The sequence below is a fragment of the Pinus tabuliformis genome, chromosome 2_2 (assembly GCF_031772625.1).
Source record: "Pinus tabuliformis cultivar Carrire ecotype Pingquan chromosome 2_2, CPIR1, whole genome shotgun sequence".
Lineage (NCBI taxonomy): Eukaryota > Viridiplantae > Streptophyta > Pinopsida > Pinales > Pinaceae > Pinus > Pinus tabuliformis.
In genome coordinates this window covers 309,534,544-309,553,942 of record NC_142300.1, presented here as the reverse complement: position 1 = coordinate 309,553,942, position 19,399 = coordinate 309,534,544, and positions in this window count along the sequence as shown.

The following is a 19,399-nucleotide window of genomic DNA, read 5'->3' as shown; positions in this document are numbered from 1 at the left end:
TTTAAATATTTACATTTTTAATTATTAAATGTGTTTTAAATATCTCTTTTCCATGTACTAATTTCATTATCTCTAGTGTGTTTGTATTTTACTTTGTTTTGAGTAAATTCTAAAAGTTTCTTCTAAATTTATTTTTGTTTGAAGATTATTTATATAAAACAACAATTTTAGATATTTTAATCTTTCTTTTAAGATATTTTAATTTATATCAATCTATGCTAAATAATATTAATCAGAAAAATATTTCTGTTTTGCATGCATATATTGTTAATAACTACAATATTTTTGTTTGAGCTAAAGATATTTTTATTTTATATTCATATTATTATTGGTTTTAAGTTTTTTATTTTTATTAATGTCATTAATGAGTATTTTTCTCTTATAACTTTTTTTTATAAACAATTTTTTTGTTTTATTTTTCTATTAAGATTTCCACTTTTTATATACTTAATTAAAATTTTATTTAATAAATTTTATCATAAAATTTAATAAAACTTTAATATATAATTAACTCATAATAAGTCTATTACAATTTACCCTAGCCAATTTTTTTTTTTTTGTAAATCACGCTAATTCTATTATAGTACAAAAAAGATTACAGAGAGAGTTACATCCGCCACAAAGAGTTGGCTACATGAACAGTTTGACATTCTGAGACTGAAACTGAGCCGGAGAAAAAGAGGGACTATGAAACTGTCCGCTGACCCCAAGCTAGAACCAACAGAGAACTGGACCTAGGTGCTATACTTCCACTCCCTGCCGAGGCGAGGGAGGAGTTTACAGACCTTGCAAATCCCACATTCAAAAAACCCGACATGACAGACACAGACATTATAATCGACACGTAACCTCTTACGCGGCATCCTGTAATCAACAAATAACCAATTCTGCCCAGAGGCCGTGAGTGCTTTGCGCCACCGAGGATTCTAAACCCGTGCAACAACTTATACAACAGATGAGAAACAGGTAATGGAACACGAATTCGAATAGCAATGCTTACCACACAGGTCGAAATCTGAGCCTTTTCAGAAGATGCACGGGGTAAATTGCTCCTAGAGAGCTGAGCAGACCAGAACCAGGTATGACCAAAGCGCCGAAGGGCCAATTCTCTAACAAGGGCGCAGAGGAACTGAAACACCGCGACATTCAGAGCTTCTGGAGGTCGAAGGCGCTCAGAGACTTTGCTTAAAAAGAGCAGAATGACACTCAATACACTGAACCATAGCATAGAGCCGTAAATTCTCTGACAATCCAGGGTTGAGACCAGGGCCTCCGTAGCCGAGGGTCGAGGTCTGAGTCTTGGCTCATGCACCCACGGTGCAGTCATCCAAGAGCCGAACGCACCATTCACAATTGAGACCATACAGAGCTTCCAACAGACAATGGCGCTTCCCGCACCTTCCAACGGAACACCTCTCATCGGCAAACCAAGGCGAACAACCAATATACCTCTGCAGCTAGCTGTTCTCCCCCTACCATTAATGCTCGCGTAACTGGTGGCCGGACCGAGGTGATGGCTTCTCGAGGCTTCAGTCCATTTGGCTGGAGCGAGCAGCCACTTGCCATTTAATAAGGCCGCCTCCTCATTCATTGCGCTAATTAACACCCGCAGCCGGGGTACCCTAACCAAAATTATTTAATAAATGTTAATTAATTATTTCTCTTCTCTGATATTTTCAAATAATATATTTTTATTTCCAACAAAAATCTATTTAATACTTTTCTATCGATTATTATTAAAATATTAATCAAACAGATATTATTGGTTTTTTAATAAATATTTTATTTATTTATTTTAAACTAAAATATTATTAAACTCACTCACTCATATAACACTTTACACTTTTATTTTAAATAAAACTTTATTAAAATGTCAACACTTATATAAATTACTCTACTTTATAATATTTAGTAATATAAATAACTCATTTTAATTTATCAAATTATTACTTTTATTAACTTAATTAATTTTATAATTATCCTTAATAATTGTAATACGTCATTATATATACAAATTTCGTAATATAGTAATACGAAATTAATGATATCCATCAGTGCTATCTCTTATATATAGTTAACATTCTATAATAACATTCCATTCTTTCTCAGGTTCCGAATATCATATTCTATTATTAATTGATATCTTTACTTCTATGGACATGCTACCTTATAGATTAATTTTTTTTTTTTAATTATGGTAATACGTTTAAATTTATAATTAGAGTTTTGAACATTAGCGAAGGAAGTAATAGAAGGTCAAAATATCGAACCATATAACAACACTTCCAGTCCTCACTATCACATTCTTTTATCAAATGAGATGTTTATATTTTATTAATATGTTTAGTTGTATATTAAAATTAAAATTACTTATTATTGGTTTTACGTGTAACTTTACAATTAAAGTTATGGCCATTATATGAAGTGTACATATAATAAATTCATTCATTTAAACGTCGACAAAGTGTAAGCCATGAAACAAGGATGGAAGTTAATCACTCATGAAAGTGGACATTGAGATTTTCTCCAATTCACATATATTCAGGTTGATCACATATAAAATTCAGAATGACAAATATAATGGTCTTATACCATTACACAAATAGATGAACCTGCGAACATTGTTGGAGCTAAATCGTCTCATCAACATCTAGAGGCAATATACATACAATATATATGTTGCAAATTTGATTTGTTTCGGAGTAGTGGATAGGGTAATTTATTTTATTATAAGGAAATATATATTTTTTTAAATAATAAATTGTTTTATATAATTATAATTTAATTTACAATATTTATTAGGTGAATGATAGAGATTTAGTTTTCATAATTTTAATTTAATTATCAATACTTATTTATTAGGTGGATGATAAAGGTTTAGCTTCCATAGAATATTCTATAATAATGTATTTGAGATTTATTTCCACAATAGTTATCATTTTTTTCTTCTTAATTAAAAAAAAAAGTCCTATAAACAAGTGTCATTTGAAATGATCTATGGTTTTCTAGGAATGTGGTAATCATAAGCCATAGCGTTGGTACAAGATGTTGTGGAAAAACATCTTTATATATTAAGAATCTCCATGGTTAGAAATAGTGTAACATGTTTTTTCTAAAATGTATATGTGTTTAAATTTTCTATTAATTCTTTATATATTAAAAATAATACTTTTAAATAATGCTATAACTTTGATTAATTCTTAGTTTTTTTAATCTTAACAACTTCAAATGTATGATGAAGTATGTGTTTTGATACTTATTATGGATTGATTCCTATTGGCATTTACTAACCATTTTATTTATATAGTTGCGCTAGTTTGTTGAAGGTAAACTAAACTTGTTAATTGTTTCTAGGAGCATAATAATAATATTCATGATGGATCACAAACTTAGATTTTTCATTGTTAGCATATAACTTTTTTGTGCACCACAAGATTTCATTATGTTGTTCTTACATTTGTATCTTGATGTTAAAAACACCTCAAATTCACCACCACATATGTTAACTTTCAAGTGGTTCTAGCCAACACCCGAAATATTTTTTTTTTCAAAATGAAGAAAAAGGGACCACATATGAATCCATTTTCACTATCTAAACGGACTCAATGTTTTTTACTCCAAATATAGAAACACCATAAAACCTTGCAAGGAGTTGTGGACTAATATTTCATTTATTTATCATTTATTAAGTTTTCATAGATTCGAAATGAATATATTAAATATAACAAATAATTAATAAAATGGTTGAAATATTTATATAGGCATAATTGTCCATATAAGGACAAATGTGAATAGGAGGATACCCTTCACATAAACTACATGTAAAGTTAACTTTACTTTTTTTCCCATGGACCTTACTATCTTTACGTAATGGTTTATCAGGAGCATGATCTCAAGAGGCTCATGACAAAGGCTAATGTGAGCACATCGACCAAATCTCTAATACCTTGGGAATAATTGGATAATCTCCAAGAAGGTGGTAAACCTTACATAACTTGGAGGGAAATTTAACTTTGTGGGGTTGATTGGAAGGCTTATCCATATTAGTTGCATTAGTAGCAATGTTTGCTTGGTTAGCCCCTCCTTATTTTTTTTTTATTTTTCTTCTTCCCTTTCTTCTTCTTCCTAGCTTCCTCATTACTAGAATTAATACTTTCACCAACCTAGGCTGAAGAAAGGGATGAAGAAACAACATGTGAAGAAGGAAAAGAATAAACTTTAGGATCAACTTGAGGTTAGTGTTGTTCAGGTGGAGGATAACTTGGTGGTGAAGTAGTTTGGACATTCTGAACCAAAGCGGTCTAAAATAACTAAACTTGTAAACCAATGGTAAATCCGGGAAGGGACAACATTACCCTATAAGGAGCACCAATATTTCCAAAAGAAGGAAAATGACTAGGATTCCCATGAGAGGGGTTTCCTTGACTCGTAGACCTAATTTTTTTTTCCATTACTCTCAACCTAATATCTACTAAGGAGTTCTTAGACGGTGAGGATGTTGTTATGTGGTCAATTAATTGATTTTAGAAATTAAAGGCACAAAATAAAAGAAAGGGGTAACTAGGTAGAAGGACTACCACATCATTGTGAAGTGCAATATACCAACATGTTTAACCAAGGATTTATGTACGTGTAGTAAATATCTGTGAATGCTATGTTCGGTGTATCACAGTGTGCATGGTGACTTACTCTGTTACCTATGTTGGGACAACAACCTAGTGGGTATTTAAAAATATGCCCAGAGGTACATGGAAGTGCAATGTCTAGTAGTGTTGTTTAATGCATAACCATTGGATGACAGTGTTCCCATATACATATCATGCATGGAGTTCCATCTGATATACTTGAAGGTACGTGAGAGTGATACTATACACTTACGTACGTGGAACGGTATATCACCCCTTGAATGTAACAATGAAAAAGATCCACAAGTCCTATGTTTAAATAGGTTGGAACACATATCTAACCTATAAATCTAAATATTTGTGTTAATGTTCCAAATGTTGCTTAGATTGATTCAATAAATTTTAGAGTTGATCATTAATTAGGTTCTAGTTTTAGAGGATCACCACAATTTCATCTAAACACACATATGATGCCGCTAACATGATAAAAAGAACTCTACTAATTTTCCTTTTAACAATTAAAGGATTAATTATGTAGGGTAAGAAGAAACTGATAAAATATGTAACAAACAAGTGATGAAACAATTGATCTTCTAAACTTCACTATTCCAATCAAAATCAGAGCCCTATATGCAATGCAAATAATTATTTTTCTTTAATTTTCTTTTAATGTTTCAAATACAAAGAAACATATGAATGCAACTTGATCGATGATGAAAAGAAACCACATATACTTTAGCTATAATGTAAAATTTATGTTTCAAATTCAAAAATCAACCTATGCATACAAAACTAAATTGACAAGAAGAAAAAAATAATGAAACAATACCTTATCAAAAAGATGATGACACTTAGAGGTGGTTAACACTCATACAAAATTCACTAAAATTGAAAGTAAAAACATGCCATTTCGCACAAGGGATTGGATTTATAGAGACATTGACAAACTCATAGACTTAATAAAAGTTTCTAGAACAAAGCATAACAAAGAGAAAGGGAAAGAAACACAATTTTTTGCATCCTACGGGAACCAATGCAGGTGTGAAATTGACACCAATGCACTGGGGCACACGAACTAGAGTGTAGGCATAGAGAGGACAGGTGCACTGAAGCACTTTTTCTGAGAACAGAGGATGTGCTTAGGAAATTTCAGTCGTAACAGAGCATAAGAAGCCGATCCAAACTCAAAATAATGTTTTCCTAAGGTCAATTAATGTTTGAGTGCATCAATTAAGTTCGCTTTAGGAGGTCAAAAAGATGATAAGATCAAGGAAACTGCTAAGGGAAGAATTTGTCCACACTGGAGTCACCAATTTGTCATGTGAAATTTTCACAATTACAAAAAAAGGCGAGTTCCCTAGACCTAGTGGTTCGATCTAGAAGAAAAAAGGCAAAAATATTTGAGTTTTCTTTAGAGAAATTTGAATATGGGAAAAAAGCCTACCTAGAATCTGAAGCAAGCATTCCTTTCCTCCTTGCTTGTAAGCTCCAACTCTAGCTCCAAGTGTTATAATTAGAACTGACACACACAACTAAAACATGAAAAGAAACCATAATCAATGTAGCATATTCGAAATTTATCTATTCAATGAGCCAACAAGGCCTTGAAATACATGCATGCAAACATAACACAATAAATATAGGAAAATAAGATACTTTTCTATTAACCAATATAGGGGAGATTTTACAACCATAAATAGAAGGAGACTTTGTTGATGTCTCCCTAAGTTGTAATGTCTTTCCTTGGCATAAAGAACACCTTAACATAAACCATAATGCATGAATCTGATGAATCCTCAGGCTCTAAGAAGCAACATAAAGGCAAAAGAGATCTATAGACTACGAGAAAATGTCATGTTAGTGTTGTGTTACCTGGTAGATAGTTAAAACTAAAACATTAGTTTCTATTGCAAATGGTTAGTTTTCAATGGGAAATAATACTTCGAACTAGGAAATAATAATATATTATGATGTCAAGCCATTGTGATATGAGTAAACTAAATACAAGTAAATATATAAAAATCATTATAACCATGGAGGTTAAAGGATAATAGCTTCAGCGGTAGTTGGGGGGTTTAATTTTCTTGCAAAGATTGGTTTTGATTGGAAAAATATTTTGAACTCGGAAATAGTAATATATTATGATCTGAAGCCATTTGACATGAGTAAACTAAATATAACTCCATATATAAAATGTAATATTACCATGGAGGTCAAAGGACAATAGCTCTAGTGGCAGTTAATGGGTTTAATTTTCCCTCAACCAGGGGGTTCTATTCTACTTAGACATGTTAGGGTGTATGGAAAAAATTATAATCCCTAAGGAGTAGGAGAAATTTCAATGTCAAATTGGTATTGAAGTTGTAAACTAAATACAAGTCCATATATAAAATGTATTATTACCATCGAGATGGACAATAGCTAGAGTGGTAGTTATTTGATTTAATTTTGTCTTAAGAGAGGTTAGCTTATATAGAAAAGATTATAATACTTAAAGAGTAGGAAAAAGTTGAATATCTTGATATTGAAGTGAATAATGGTAGCAGTTTTGATTGGATATTGATTCAAGTGATATTGAGTGTTACCCAATATAATACTTAGAAGTTATCTATTCACCATTTACCATGAAAAGAGTAGTATTACCATATTGATTCAAGTGATATTGAGTCTTACCCAATATAATACTTAGAAGTTATCTATTCACCAATTACCATGAAAAGAGTAGTATTACCATAAGAGATTGACACGTTCCAAGTATAAAAGCTGTTAGTAATATAATAGCAACTGAAAACATGGTAACCAAACAATTACATTTTTCCACGAGCTTTCTTAGAGGATTAGTTAGAAAAATATGATAATGCATAATTCCTTTCAATGCATACGAGGTTACAGTGATTTGACATGGCCTTTTGCATGGTATTTTTTTGTCGAGAAATGTTCATAATTTCCTTGAACGACCAGAAGTACATTCAAAAGTCCCAAAATCGTACATTCAAAAGTCCCAAAATCATGTTCTGGAGCTACTGTTTGTCGAGAAATGTTAACAAAATACATTTTTTATTAATAAAATGATAATTGAAATAATGAAAACCAATCAGTCATATTGTTTTACGAGTTTTATTAGAGGATTAGTTAGAAAAATGTGATAATTCATAATTCTTGTCAAGGCACGCGCATTTGCAGTGATTTGAAATGACTTTTTTAATTCAGAAATGTTCATAGTTTCCGTCAAAGACCAAAAGTACATTGCAAAAGCGCCAAAATACTTTTCTACAACATAGGGTTTTCCGTTGTTAGCCGGATGGAGAAGGGAACTTGTTTTTCTATAAAAAGAAAATATATCTTCAATTAATTTACAAATGGTAAATAAAGGAAGAGTTGCGGATATATCCATTTCCAGTGGCTCTCGATTCCTTATAACATTGTAAACCTCCGCAAATATTACATTTCTACAAGTGCACTTACAGATGTGCATATGGCCAGGAATATTTTTCTCGGGCACTTTATTTAGTAGGGCGTCCTTCAAAAAAGTTTACCCTCTGCCATGATAGTCTTTTTCTGGTTGGTTGGTAGTTGTGGCTCCACCAGCAAATAGAAGGAAAATGATGGTGTCGTAGCACTTACAGTTTTTAGCATTAGCCAGTGTTTATTTTGACAGTTCTAAGATTGTTTTTACTCGTCTCACTATTCAGATCAGATTACTAGCGGCCATTAAACCAAATGGTATTTTTTTTTTTTTTAAGAAATTTTGGAACTTAATAAAAAATTGATTTTTTTAAATTGAAATGTATTTAAGAAAAGATATGTAAATGGATTGAATATCGTGAAAAAACTCCTTTATAAATAAAACCATTTATAGTTTTCTAAAATCTATATAAAATTATGGATAAAACTAACCAAATAAAATTATCCAAAAAAATCATTTAATCTATTAATATAATAGACTATACAATTTGTTATTATAATTTATTCCGACAGATTTCACACCTCTCGTTCCCATCATTAGTTCAAAATTCTTCATGACAATGTGGATAGTATGAATAGCATTATGCTTCCCAATCGTGTCATGGTTTTGGTCCTAAAGTGTTATACCGTGAAATATGATTTAGAACTAGCTAAAATCTGTAAATTAATTCGTTTTTTAGTGCTTTTCTCACATGGGATATTAATCACAATAATAATAAGATGTAATTTATAACGAGCCTCGTGGTGAATCTAAAATTAGAGGCATTGATTACGTTGGTTAAGTGAATATAGGTTGAAGAGAAAGTTTTTCTTCTTCTCGACACAATGCTAATGATTCAAAACAAAGCAAAATGACATATATACTAACGATTTAACATAAATTTAAGAAACAAATAATTTATTTATTTGTCTTTATCATAGAAAATTATTTAGTATTTAAATTTTAAATACACAAATTATGCATGAAATTTAGGTCATATTTTGATATACTTAGTAAAACAAAGAAGGATGACTGAATTATGCCATGGCGTTGCAAAAATAATATACTTTTTGTGTGTAGGAAAAACCATTCAAGCTAGAACACTACCATTAATGAAATTTTTGCCACATTGGACTTTGTTATATCAATATGAATGAAAGAGTAAGCATAACTTGGAGCATTTCTAAAACTAAAACTATAAAATTACTATGTTTATAATCCTTCTCTCAATCTATGATGTGTACTTGGTTGCATCGTAAGTTTAAAAAAGATTTAGGTATATTACACTTTTAGCCAAACAACATTATTTTTCTCTTAAAATTTTAACTTCCTAATTTGAGTAGGTATTTCTAATGTTGGAGTGCCTCTATCAATTTTGTGAAGGTTGATTGAGTTTCTTATATGAAGCACTTGATTTTAGTTTATGTCCATGAACTGTTATAAACCCGAAACTCCCTTATTATCGAGGAACAATGGGGATAACCAAAACACTTAGACATGTTTCTAAAGTTATAAAGTTCTTTCTCAAACATTTTGAGAGCCCTTTAGGATGCCTTGTATAAGTTGATGATGTGACATATTAATTTAGGACTTATTAAGTTGTTTGAGACTAAATTTGTTTTTCATTTTATAATTTATTTCATTATGTCTAGTTGATACTTTATTTTTAATAGTATCACTCCAAGTGATTGTCATTTGACATTTTTTTTATATGCCTAGAATGATTGTTTGCATTCATGATCTGCTAATCATTAACAAGATTATGATTTCAATGAAAAAATTCTAAGTTTATAAATTCTTACTATCATAGAATATGATTTTCAAAATTATATTAACGCCAATATAAATATTTGAAAACTATGAATACTCAACATAATGAATGTGTAACACCCCTCCCTTGTGTGTTAAATTATTGTAAACCTAAGTTGAGGAAAGCTAGGTGTGATACCCTCCTTTGTGGGTCAAACGATTTTAAACCTAAGTTGAGGAAATGAAAAGAAAATATGTTATTAAATAAATTAATAAAATAAATCACTTTGAGGGTGGAGCACCAAGAGAAGATATTTTTTGCCAAATCCCATTGAGGAATGACATAGAGATAAATATTTCATGATAAATCTTCTAGATGTGATTTTAGATAAACTTGGATGGATTGGAGATCCATCGGATGGATTGGAGATAAATATCTGTCGAACATAAAAGCTTTGCAGGAGATAAAGGCAAGATTTTATCAGGAAAAGCGTCGTGGGAGATAAAGACGAAACTTTTCAAAAAAAGACTTAGGCAAATGGAAACATCCATGAAAGTGGGATGCCGATAATGGAAACTAAATCATGAAAGAGGGTATTAAATACTGAGTGCATTGATCAATTGAGGACAGTTGATCCTTGGGAAGAACCAAGGCTCGGGGGGAATCATAGGTGATACATGGTTGGGTGGTGGTGCTCTATTCTCCAAGTGATATTTTAGATGGTTTCATGAAGCGTAGAATGACTGTACGTTGTTGTCTTCCCTTCTCTGTTATAATTTCAGTTGTCTAGGAGAATGTTTTCACCATAAGAAGGACTAAATGAATGGTATGGAATGCTTAAACATAAGTGGTTTATTAATGTTCTCTGGTCAGTTATTACTTGTATGAATAATGGTGTATGGTTACTCTTGACATTTTTATGTGATTGAAGTGCTAACTCATACATATAAATGTGGCATAATCGGTAAGCATGAGAATAGCTAAATGAATTACTTGAGGTAAATATACATAACTGGACTTATCTATGTTATGTTTTTTAGAAGTTGGCTTACTTATGATCGACTCTGCATATGACCTTTGTGTGTAGTAACAGTGTTGGTACATAGTAATTATGTGATAGTCTTATATTAAGGTGGACGATTTAAATCTAAACTTTATCATTGGTAGATGAAATGAAGAAATTGCATGTGAAAATTAGAGATTATCTAAGTTAATGAATTCTAAGAGAAAATTTTGTAGAAGCATGGAATGATTGATATCCACTGTGGGACTGCTACATTTCGCCATAGGATTTAAATGATGATATTGTGTATTTATGTTAATGATGAATAACACTATTGTGAGATCATCATTATTCGTATTAAGATAATTAGGGGCAGTGGATATGTGGGTAAGTAGACTCCTAGGTAATAATGCATTTAATCATGGAAGTCAAATGTTCTAGTTATCTATGCAATGCATGTCATCCGATTTCATCCATGGAAATTAGACTAGTGATTCATGCATATGAAACAGTTATGAAGGAGGGTTCTTTGTCATACATAATGAAGTTGAATGCTCTTACATGTTGCATAAGGAATTGATGGTGCGCCTAGTTAGTTATCCATGATGAAGGAAAGTCTGTAATCATAAGGTATTACCATGTAGAGTTAAATTACTTCCTTTAATGTTAGGTGGATTAATCAAGGAATTACTATGGGTTGCATGCTATGGTTAGTCCCTTCTTACCTCTAACCAATCATGCTTATTAGTAATCTAACACATAAGCCTTGAAAATAGACTTGAAAGTCCACATCATAACCACTCTGTAGTCAAATTGATAATGATTATGGAGTCTGCTATATAGATAGTAATGATGATATAATGGCCGGCTAAAGATACCCTTGGCAAGTGTTCAATCTTAGTGCTTAAATAAAGAAAAAATTTAAAGAATGAGAGCCTAGGAGCTAAATTCTAGGGTAGGCTAAGGAGGTTCGTTAGAAATGGTATCGGAGCATCAAGTTCAAACCTTGTGGCCTATGGACCAATACGCCCCCATAGGGTATGCAAAATTTTAAGGCTTAATTTGGCCTCACTACCACAAAGTCTAGTAAAGTGTCCTCGTATAAGGTTAAAGTTGGATTTATTAAGATTGAATCTAAATAGTAAAATTTTTAGGGAAAGAATGGGGAAGCACATATGCATGCAACAAGAACTGTGCATCATGAAGGAGAAATATTTATGTCTGCCATAATATTAATTCATTAGGAAGGGACAACATATATATAGGTTGAACTGTTAAAGGGTTTGATTTCAAAGAATATGGCCTTATATAACAAAGATCTTAATTTTTTAAATTGGGGCATGAGTGCTGTAAAACATGAGGCTTGAATTGTGTGCTAGCATTAGCATATAACACGAATGTGGAAAGCGCTTGGTCGCTTAGTGGATAGTCACATGTTGATTTGTGCGGGAAAATGATTTAATATTACTTTATACCCAATATATATAAATATTTAAATTTAATGAGGAGTATTCTATGCATTTATGGTATATACGGTAGCATGATAATTAAGACATGATTGTTCCACTATTTTACTATGCGATTGGATTCACCTGGTAATGGGTTTCTTTTCCATCCTGCATTGTATATCTTGAAGTAATTCAAAGAGATGTTTTATGCCCCCTATTATCATGTGTCGGGGATTGGAACCTTAAAGATACCATAGATGTTATTGCAAAAATTATCCTTCAAGGCAGTGGTGGCAATAGAAGGCTTTCAGCAGAATTCTGGAAATCGACCCCTGTTAAGTAAGAATGTTTAAGTGGCACACATGGCCACACATCGATGAAAAGGAGGGGATTTGTGGGTTAGATTTGCTTGAAAATCCCACAAAGTCACCTCTGTAATCTCCATAATTGTAGGGTAGAAAATCCCCATGGCCACATGTAGAGTCTGCGATCATAGATTAGTGGCCAAAACTTTAGAGGGAATTGGTGAAAAGGTGGCCATAACAGTGGCCGAATCTCCATGGTCCACATCATCCCCATGGATTCTGAAATCTTTTGCCATCAATCGACAGGAGCGGCACAAAAGTGGATATTATAGCATGACTGTTGCTACACTTCATGAGCCAAAATTCACGCCTTCCACCTACATAAACACCAAGATCATGTGCCTTTTGTTAATGAAAGGCTACAGAGTGATTCTCTGAGTGCATTGAATTTGTCTCTGACATACTCATTCGGTCGAGTAGGTGAATGAGATTAGGTTTTAGAAAACAAAAGGGGCAGCAATGCAAATCAAAAATCAGAGAAAAGGCCGCATTGGTAGGAAGTTTGAAGAAAAGCCATAATTTGGCTTGGAACCGTCTGTCAAGGAGGAGTTGAATATGTAGGTGGGATAATAATTATCCTCACCCTATCAGATTAAGCGATAAGCATAATGTTTTTTTTTAAGAAATAAGCATACTGTTACCAGGTATACGTGACGGGCTAAGTAAAACTAGGCACGATGTTTCTAAATAAGGATATGGATAGGATGAGGATAGAGATTAGTGGAATAAGATGTATTGATAAGGATGTGTTGGAATATTTTTTTCGATAATGTTGCATGAATAATCCTCGAAAAATGTAGCGTTGTTTCCTGGATTATACTGTTGTTTTTCTTTTTAATGCTTCTTATCACCATGTACACGCAAAAGAAAATGATGGTGTTGGTTTCCGATAATGTTTTTTCTTTTAATAGATGAAGTCCATATCCGTTGGCATTAGGATGATGATTATCCTCACCACCACTTGTATTCAGATTAAGATACAGAATGAGATGTCCATACGGATAAGACCGGGAAGAAAGGATAATGTTTATCCTTACAGTCAACTGTGTGTTAACACTCCTATGCATTAGAGTAATGCATAAATAAGCGAGCTTGGTCTTGGATGAGCTATCTCAATCTCAAGCTGTGAGAATCGAGCCTAAATGTGAGACTATAAGTAGAATAATGCTTACCCTTGACCGTAAATATGAAATAAGGAGGACCGTGTCATCAGTCCTGTGGAGATTATAACGTGTTGACTAACATATGGTTGATAAGTATGGGACATCGAACATCCTTCATAGAATTAACTCACCGTGAAACCTCTCAGCGGTATCACCTAGTTGCAGCCAAAGAATGTGGGGTTTCTATGTACATAATAGGTAGCACAGTCTTTGCAAATTTTAAAGATTATCCGCTGACTCACATGGAATGAAAAATTTCATAGTGTTTTGAATGCATTTATTTGGTTACAAATAGTGTAACAATAAATAGCAAATCATTTACTTTCCAAGACTTCATTGAGATGAGAGCTGGCAGGGGATTTTCTTCACTTCTAGTTCGAGTAGTCTGGTTGGCTGGTACACGCTCACCCATTGTTGGATTGACGGGTATGTGGATGCTGAGCATATTCTCCACATTATCCTCCTTCTTAAAATGTCAAAAGTTGAAATCAGCTTAATGTTTTCTCTTTGAAGTGATGGTATTATTGGTACTTTAAAGGCGTTCAAATCGAGTGATAGAGTAATAAATTTATTGTATTTACCTTATTTTGTTCTTTCTTTGCTCTCTAAATTTATATTCAAGGGCATGCTTAGTTTTTTAGCAACTAGCTACAAAGAGGTTCATTTTGACTAAGGATTTGTAAATTTATTGAAGTTGCTCTGGTATACTTTTTTCCTTGTGGAAATTTAAAACCAGAAATGTTTAGATTTATTCCTTGTGGAAATTTAAAACCAGAAATGTTTAGATTTAGTTTCTACTGGGAATGAAATAAATTAATTATTCCAATAGATAAATAAAAATTGATGAAGCTAATGATATAGTCATCATGTTATCTCAATTATAATAATAGCAAATTGACACTGGTACAAGTGCTATGAAGGGAATTGGCTAAACAAAAGGATGATTGTATAAAAGAAGAAATGTTAAACCCTAATAAGGTGTTATGCAATGAAGAAGGTTCACATGAACAATGTTAATAATATAAAGAGCATGTAATGACAAATTGTTTTCAATTCTGTCCTCCATACAATGCATTTTGGAGGAGGATTTGATTAAGGGGAATCTAGTAATAACATGACCTATGCATTCGAAGTGCATATTTGTACCTTAATACACCGAGAAGATGATACACATATAAGGAATGTGACCATCCAAAAAATTCACGGGTAATAGTAGATATGATTTTAAACCTTAATGAGTAGCAACAGCCAAAGTTTGCATGTATCTCTATTGCATCAAAGATTAGAGTTAGTGGTAAGAGGCATAGTAGGTAGTTATTATTGCTTGGGCCATAGAGCTATCCTACTCATGATAGCATCTACATGGACTATGATGTATAAGCAGAAATACTTATATTTATATTGTTTATTTTTTTCTATGAGCTGAATGTATATGGATGGGTGAGACCTCTTTTAAATCGGAACTTGATCATCACTATGTTTAGTATGGAACATAGTATGCTTCTAACAGATAACTATATAAATATTTATGCATGAGAAAATAACTGCTTATTTGGAATTGCATAGAAGAGTTAAATCCTTATGTATAATGATTTCCATATATGAGAGAAGTTAATTTTCTACCTATAGTTCTAGTTTATATTAGTGTGTTGATTTTTCATGTAAATCTCTAAATTAGTCATGCTTGAGCATGTGGAGATTATGGTTTCGGAAGTGAAGGTAAAATACATATATATGCATGATAGAAACTAGATGTACATAAAGAAAACTTGGGCAAAAATGGGTATTATGTTTTAAATGAATGACGAGGAGGAATTAGAAGGTTTTTGGTTAAACCTCTAACACAATTTGTACCAAGGGACCAAAATCCCAAACCATGACATCCATAAGATGTACCGGTTGATGAGCCAGGTGGAAAACTGTAGTGGAATAAAATTGGTTATTGCAATATGTAAAATTCTAAATAGTGATTGGTACGATTGTTGGGGAGATGGAGGGCTAAATAAAATCACCTAGTACTCGAAAGGAGGATTATATAATAGAGAGAGGCCATGGTTGTATCATTGTTTTATTGTTTTGTAATGATACATATACCCATGCATTGTCATGAATTGTTTTGTATGTGTTACCATAGTCTGGGTGAGTGGTCACTTAGAAAAACATGTTTTAAAGAGGATCATGCTTAATATCCATGCATAGTGATGAGTTATATGAATCTTCCATGTAAGCACATGTGTGTGCAGTATTATAGCCTTGTAAGAATATTGTATTTATCATTTTTTTGATGATAGAAGAGTCTTTGTGTCATGCATCGATATAAGAAAGAGTATTGAGTCTAAATCGAGCTATACATGCATAGGTTGTTATATGAAAATACTAGATAGGCAAAGTATGCATGAATAACTTATGACTGTGTTTAAGAGTCAGGTTGGACAAGGAAACTAAATGTAAAAAACCTCCTTAGCCTACCCAGGAAAATAGACTCTAGGCCCCATAAATTTAATTATTTTAACTTAGTTACAGTTAATATTTCACCATCATCATGATTCGAGCGAACCAAGGATCATAACTACTATGAAATATCAAGGTAGAGAATCATATACCCTAGGCGTAATATCACATGCTCTCTTGACATGCAACCCTTACAACAAATTTAATGTCTTCATGTAATATTCCATGCAACATTAGCAGAAGATTTTCTTACATCTATTTCTGCTAACATGGACATGCATCATACTTCAGGCACAATCAAAGCTACTACTATCTTGTGTATTATGCACATGCAAGAATACCTACATTGTCCCCAACCGGTACCAGGATGAGGGCGTTTAGATCTAGTTGTCAGAGTTTATAATTCAAATCAACCATTTACATTTTGTAGGAAAAAGACAAATCATAGCATACAACCATTAAACTCTTTGACAACCCCCTCACCAACACGTAATAGGATATTTCTTTGGGTCTATTGCATCTAATATACTTATGAAGAAGATTATTGATATAGCTCATGCAGGGCATAGATAATACTACATCATTATACAACTAACAATATTACTCCATAATTGTTCGCATGCACCAAAGTCTTAATGTATAAATAATATCACATGAGTTAGAAGCACAATATTTTCCTTGACAATGGAAACTTTATTAGGTGTGCTTTATCACAATGCATATATTATATAACCGATACCTTATCCTCTATAATTAAAAACTTATAATCAAAATGATTCATCATGCAAAGGTATCATTCTCTTACACAATTAAAACAATAAACTGAAAGCATTGCAACCATTTGCAAGACAGGGAGCAACATACATTGCAATCCATGGATGTGATACCGACTAAAGACTCACTTGGAGGGAGGATCACCACCACCCAACCATGAATCACCTCTGATCCCCCCCGAGCTGAGGTTCTCTCCAGGTATCAACTGTTCTCCATTGACCAATGCACTGGGTATTTAATACCCTTTTTCATGATTTAGTTTCCATTAATGGATTTTACCATTTGCCTATGTCTTTTTCAGAAAAGCTCATCTTTATCTCCCCCGAGGCTTTTCCTTATAAAATCTTTCCTTTGTCTCCCGCAAAGCTTTTATGTCTTATGGATCTTTATCTCTCATCATTCTGATGGATCTCCAATCCATCCAATCTTATCTAGAATCACATCTAGAAGCTTATCATGAAAAATTCATCTCTATACCATTCCTCAATCGGATTTGGCAAGAATATCCTCTCTCTTGGTGCTCCACCCTCTAAGTGATGTATTTTATTAATTTATTTAAGAACACATTTTATTTTCATATTACATATCACCTATATTTCCTCAACTTAGGTTTAGAATAGTTTAACCCAAAAAGGAGGGTATCACACCTAGATTTCCTTATCTTAGGTTTAAAGTAATTTAGCACACAATGGAGGGGTATCACTACATCATGTCCTCGTTCACAGGTAGCTAGTTTCTCAATCAACATCTCTCATGGTTGTACCATCTGATGTAATTTTTTCGATGTACATCAGTCACAAGGAGTGGTTCTCTTTTATAGATACATTGGTCATGAAGAGTGCTCCTCTTCCATAGCTACATTGGTCACAAAGAGTGCTCCTATTCCATAGATACATCAGTCTCAAGGAGTGTTCTCCTTTCATCGTTATAGTAACATTGTTTTCAAACCATTTGTGAGAATTTATAGATGCAGGATTTTAACTATGATACATATGATAATGTGTTACTTTAATATTACTAAAGAAGCTACTGTTCATTTTTCATTTTATCTCAAGAATGCATGTTCGCTTTTGGCATTCCTCCAAGCCTTTGTGTTCTTTGTTGAACACCTACTTCTTGTAGTTTCTCTGCATACAACACATTTGTTAGCATATTTTCCACATCAATATTATTGCAATGTCATAACAGATTAGTTCACATAACAATATATATATTCATCATATATTGTCATCATATATATTCTTCGTAATCGTATGTATGCCAAACTTAACCATGGTTACTTATCCTTGAACCACTTCTTACTTTCCTTCTTTTGTGGAACCATCCAGTTGGTTGTCCTGCCAGACATCTACCCAATGTCTTCATGCATATGTGAACACAATGTGTATTATACACATCGATATACATATCATATTTCAAATATGTAACATATGTAGTCATACGGGTACCATATGTACTTCTGTACATAGTATACTCCATGCTATAGCCCATCCTACCATTCCCATGGTATCACCTATATGAAAAAAATTTGTCCATATAATTTTCTACCATGTTAGTATCATGTCAACATTATTTTATATTTTTCTAGCAATTACAACAATTGTGCTCAGTTGACAAGGAATTTGTATGAGAATGGTTCATTTTTGTAATCAGAGAAAGGTTTGTCAAGTGTAAATTGTTTTCAGATTTCATGTGGTTGTAACACAATATCAGTAATATAGTATGTATTCATGCATATTTTCATCTTAATAACATTATTAACTCGTAGTTTACTATTCATTAAATCAATACTTCATTCTTAAATCATTTATCTTGGGTGATTTACTATTGATTTTATGAATTCCTGTGTGAATTAGTTAACATTTCTTATGTTGTCGAGAAATATTATCCATGCAGTCCAATAAGTGAATCTCCCAAAATTTCTTGGCACAATTTATGCATTTCAATTTGTATGATAACAATCTATTTAAATATATTTTTAGATACCATTTAATTGACCCAGATTTCCATAATCTTTGTGCTACTTCATTGATTACTATGGTTTGTATTCAACAATACTTATAGGTTCCATTATGCATATCTGCCGAAAGATGCATATGTCCTGGAAATCTATTTAAGTTAAGTTTCCCCTTAATCATACATTATTCCAACCAAAGAACAAATCACATTGTATATAGATGCATTGATCAAAGGATGAATTTGAACAATAATTTTTATAGTTACATAATCTTCTACTATAACCTTCAGTTTGTCTAGCCTGACTCTTAACATAATCATATGGTTTCCTTGGCTAGCCTCACTCTCAAACATAATCATAAGTTATTCATGCACACTTTACTTATTTATTGTTGGTACATAACATCCCATGCATGTAT